The 5,439-nt window shown below is 46.3% G+C and overlaps 1 pseudogene; it reads right to left on the bottom strand.

The window, feature by feature from the left end:
* Positions 1-2,103: 2,103 nt before the first annotated feature.
* On the bottom strand, positions 2,104-5,172 carry LOC102420877 (annotated as a pseudogene).
* Positions 5,173-5,439: the final 267 nt, after the last annotated feature.

Below are 5,439 nucleotides of genomic sequence, written 5' to 3'. Positions count from 1 at the left end.
GATGAATATTTTATTAGTCCTCCAGATTGTGTGATTCCTGGATAATAGCTTAGAATAATAGGTATTATCTATTAAGTGTTGGCTGTGCACCAGGCACTATTTAAAATACTTTAAAATGTGAACTCATTCATAGTCACAACAATCCTAATAATAAAACCCTAATATGCAAATTGACTGAACAGCGGACCAACCAGCGGAACGACCAGTCACTATGATGCGCACTAACCACAGGGGGCAGACACTCAATGCAGGAGCAGCCCCTGGCGGTCAGTGTGCTCCCACAGGGGGAGCGCCGCTCAGCCAGAAGCAGGTCTCACGGCTGGCAAGCGCAGTGGTGGTAGCGGAAGCCTCTTGCACCTCCGCGGCAATGCTAAGGAGCAGCGAGCTGAGTGGTAAGGAGCAGTGAGCAGGTGGGCAGTAAGGAGCGAGGGGTCCTGGACGGCGAGGGGGATGTCCGACTGCTGGCTTAGGTCCTGGACTGCGAGAGGACGCAGGCCAGGCTGAGGGGACCACCCCCTTCCAGTGCTCGAATTTTGTGCCCTGGGCCTCTAGTACTATTATAACCCTCATGTTATAGGTAACTGAAGTATCTCATCCAAGTTACACAATGGTGAACGTTGAAGGTAGGATTGGAACCTGGGCTTCTCCCAGGGTTTCCGCTGGACTTCATGGATTCCATGAATTGCTTTTCTGCTTAAACCAGTTGGAGTTTGGTTTCTGGTACTTGCACCTGGAAAAATTCTGACTAATCCTTGGGCAGTTGAGTGGATGTTGCTGCTACATATTGAAAAAGAAAACTCAGGAGGGAAAGTTTCCCTTTGGAAAAGATAAGCACAGCATAGAATTACCTTGTCCAGAAACCTGTTGAATGTCTTCCTGGATGTCAGGAACTTTCAGAACCATCGCTGTAATTTGCTATTGCTGTACCCCCGAACTTCCCCTGTCTCTGTGGCCTCAGCTGGAACCGAGCATCTGAAGAAAATGAACTGACTCTGAGCTGTGGTTTGCCGCCCTGGGTCCTGAAGCACTGGGGAGTGGCCATAAATTGTGATGTGTATTATAAGTGGTCTGTTAATGACAAAGCATCTACATTTCAGATATTATCTTTATTTTTATTAAAGTAATCCATGCACTTAGTTTTTAAAAAATCAAATAGGCCCTAGCCAGTTTGGCTCAGTGGATAGAGCAGTGGCCTGCTGACTGAAGGGTCCCGGGTTTGATTCTGGTCAAGGGCATGTACCTCAGTTGCAGACTCCTCCCCAGCCCAGGCCCTGGTTGGGGCGCGTGCAGGAGGCACCCAATTGATGTGTTTTTCTCACATTGATGTTTCTCTCTGTCTTTCCCTCTCTCTTCCACTCTCTCTAAAAATCAATGGAAAAATGTCCTCAGATGAGGATTTAAAAAAAAAAAAAGTTTTACAAAGCTTATAATGAAAAGCATTAACCCCCTGCCCCACTCCCACTCACTGGCAGCAACTGCATTGAACTCTTTTAGTTGGTATTTGCCTCCATATTTCTAAGCAACATGCTTATAATTTTTTTTCTTGATTTTTATTTACTTCCTACTATGGAAGATGAGGACTTAGTTCTTTTATCCTACTCTCCCTCAACTCTCAATATTTTTATCATTTTTTGGTCAACACTTATTATTTACATTATTGTGATTATGCAGTATATGATTATATCCTTTTATCCTTAACTTTTAGTTTTCTTGGAGTTAATACTTACCTCACTTTTCATTTGCTTAGCTTTCTTTCTTTCTTTCTTTCTTTCTTTCTTTCTTTCTTTCTTTCTTTCTTTCTCTTTTGCAACAATTAAATTTTATTTCTGCTTCAACAATAAATAAACCTGAGTTATTTTTCCAAGTCCTACCCTCCTAATCTAATGCCCTTAAAATTGAAATCTCACATTATCTTTCATTGTGATCTAATTCCACTTGGAAATTACAAGTTTAGTTTTAAAACCATGATTTTAAAGCTCAGGCTTCACCGCATTGGCCGCTGAGGCACCGCATGATTTGTTCCAATAGTCACAGAATAGCACCTATTGGCTACAGAGGCCTCAATTTTCATGTAGATGAAGCATCTACTATGAAACAGAGGCTTTTAACCTGCCCAGAAGCTAAGTTTTGATGGATTTGCCTTCCATGGCCTCAAACATGTCTTCTAAGGCCTTCTGTACTCATTGGAGAAACTCCCGGGCATTGCGGCCTGTGTAGGGGGAGACGTTGCAGCCTATCCAGTTGTCATGAACAGCATCCCCAACACCAAAGCCATCAGGGACCACAGGGCAAAGGCACCAATGTTCACGGCTGGGCTGGTCAGTGTGCTAGTGGACTGGATGTTGTGGTTTATCTGCCCAGATGCAGGGTCCAGATACAGCTCAGGCAGGACAATCCCTTCGGCTGCTGCCAGGTACCGCAGAGCAAATAAGTGTCGGTCAAAACCCTGGTCCATTGCCGCTTCTTTGGTCAGCTGGCCGTGGCATCTGGAGCACTCGGCCATCATCTGCCTAAGCTCTCCCTCGCTGTGCTTGGAGGGCTTCCTGACAAAGGCCTCCGAGCACTTCTTTGTGAAGATGGAGGCAGGACGGATGGTCTCGGTGCGGCCGCGCTTGAACGCTGCAGTGCTGCAGGACTCAGGTGGCCACCGTCTGCCCATATTGCCGCCGAAAGGCCATCTGGAAGGCCAGCTGGGCCACCAAGTCAGGGCTCAGCTTCTGCTTCTTCAAGAATTCTTTGCCTCCTCTCTGAACCTGGATGCAGTCAGTTTTCATGGTGGCATCAAACTTGTCCTTAGCAGCAATGATGCCAGTCTTTAAGGCATCGTTCAGCTTGAAGTTGTTTCTGCACAGCAGCAGAAGAGTCAGTGCTGGCCAGCTGGCTCTGTGGAGTCATGGCAGGGGCCTTAGTGCTGTCTTTATTTTATTTTATTTATTTATTTATTTATTTTAATATATTTTATTGATTTTTTACAGAGAGGAAGGGAGAGAGATAGAGAGTTAGAAACATCGATGAGAGAGAAACATCGATCAGCCGCCTCCTGCACACCTCCCACTGGGGATGTGCCCGCAACCAAGGTACATGCCCTTGACCGGGATCGAACCTGGGACCTTTCAGGTCGACGCTCTACCCACTGAGCCAAACCGGTTTCGGCCTTAGTGCTATCTTTAAACACTTCATTGAAAAACCTGCAACCCCATCGCCCCAAGCATGCTCAAAGTGGACAGCGGCTGTGCCATCCTTGGCTATAATGAGGTTAACGGATTTATCAAACCAGCGGTTTGTGCCGTCACCGTGCAGCATGGTATGGGACAAGTGGACAAGGTGCTTAATGGGGCAGTCATCTAGGCAGAGACAGAACACGGCAGAGTCCACTTTCCTCAGGGTCTCCTCGCTGCCACCACTCACCAGCTTCTGCCCAGACATCTCGGGTCTCACTGGGCAGATATGCCAGTGGAAACTCGGGGGGCAGGGCTATTGTCTGAGAGAATGTACTTCAGATGAGCCTGGATTTCAGAGGTGCTCACAATGTTCCCATTTTGATCCAGGACATCAAAGACATAGAAATGTCCTTTTCAAGGACCAGGAGGTGTCTGGCCTTGTCATCAGTGAAGAGTTCATCTCAACTGGGTCTGGGTAAACGAGTTGAATTGAAAAGCCGAAAATACTGGGACATATCCAGTGGATATGCATTGACCAAGTAGGCACTATACCAAGACAGAGAGGAAGACACAACGTGTATGAGTTTTTTGAAGGTGTCAGTGTCACTCTTGGCAGGGTTCAAGTGGAACGCCTCTGGTTCCAAAAGGCCAGCCGGGAGTTCTTCAGAAACTGGATGGCAGAAACCGTCATGTTGGTCGCCCGGGTGAGCTGTTCATTATACTCAGTCTGTGGGTCAGGGTTGAATGCCATAAATGGATTAAAGTTCAGGACAATGAGGTCTCGAGCAGTTAAGTACATATCAAACCAGGGGCAATAATGTGATTTTTTAAAAAATATTTTTATTGATTTTAGAGAGGAAGGGAGAGGGATAGAGAGATAGAAACATCAATGATGAGAGAGAATCATTGATCGGCTGCCTCCTGTACATCCCCTGCTGGGGATCAAACCCTCAACCCAGGCATGTGCCCTTGGCTGGAATCAAACCTGGGATAATGTTCCATTATATAAATACTAGAGGCCCGTTGCACAAAGAGATTCGTGCAATAGGCCTTCCTTCCCCTGGCTGCTGGGACCCAGGCCTTCGCTCCAGCTACAGCAGAGAAGCCAAGCCTCTTCAGTCTTCAGTTGTCTTCAGTCTTCAGTCTTCAAATTAAAGCCATCTTTGTTGGGTTAATTTGCATACCCATCCTGATTGGCTGGTGGGCATAGTGGAGTGACACCAATTTGCATGTTTCTCTTTTATTAGTGTAGCTAGAACATTTGTCATCAGTTGATGGACATCTGGGTTGTTTCCACTTTTTTGGTTATTATGAATTCTCTTGGGGATATAACTAGGAGTGGAAGGCTAGGTCAGATGTTAAGTATATGTTTGACCTTTTGAGGAACTGCTACAGTCTTTTCCAAAGTGCCTGCACCATTACCGCCAGCAGTATATTCAATAAAAATATTTTTACAAAAACCACATTATTGCCCCTGGTTTGATATGTACACATCCTCTAGTACCTTACTTCCAGTTTTTCCACATCCTTGCAATGTTTGTTATTGTTTGCCTTTTTGATTGGAGCCAGTCTGGTGGGTAACCATCATTGTGGTTTGATTTGCATTGCCCTAATGTTTATTAATGACCTTTTCTTCCTCATTCTCTTTCCTTCCTTGACTCTGAAATGTAGCTCGTATGCTTATTCTGCTTGTCCTGAGCAACCGGCTGATTGTGCAATTCTTTTCCAATCCCATTTTCAAAATTCTTGTAAAATCCTTCTGTTTTCCTGAACTGCCCATCATCCAAGAGAGCCTTCTGTGCACTGAGGTACCTTCTAATGGTGTCTTCAAGTTTGGGAACAGGCAGCCTGGGCAGGCTGTCCTGGTAGTGCATGGTGGGCACAGTGCTGCACTGCAGGTACCGTCCAGGCCAGAGCAGGTGCTCAGGGGCTGCTGGCGGGGGAATGGGGAGGCTCCCTGGCCGACGGCAGGGACCTTGGGCCAGGCACACAGCAGCAGGTGGGCCACCATTGTCCCTGGAGGCGGCGGCTGCAGGATGCTGAGTCTCTTTGCTTAGTTCTCTATGTTACTGTCACTAATTGATCCTCAAACTCTCCACCAGAGTGTAAGCTGACTGTTAGTATGTCAAGTGATTATCCGTTTCATAATTTTTCCTCTTTGACCTCCTCCTGCTTTTGATGCTTCCTGATGTTCAAGTTTGGACTGGTTACCCTGTAGGTAATGTCCTGGGATTTCCTTCTGGGTATTTCCTTTGACTACCTTTTATGCTAGAGCCTC

This window comes from Myotis lucifugus, unplaced genomic scaffold, assembly GCF_000147115.1.
Source record: "Myotis lucifugus unplaced genomic scaffold, Myoluc2.0 scaffold_109, whole genome shotgun sequence".
NCBI lineage: Eukaryota > Metazoa > Chordata > Mammalia > Chiroptera > Vespertilionidae > Myotis > Myotis lucifugus.
Note: the sequence above shows the minus strand (reverse complement) of the source record. Positions and strands in the feature narration are given on the sequence as shown.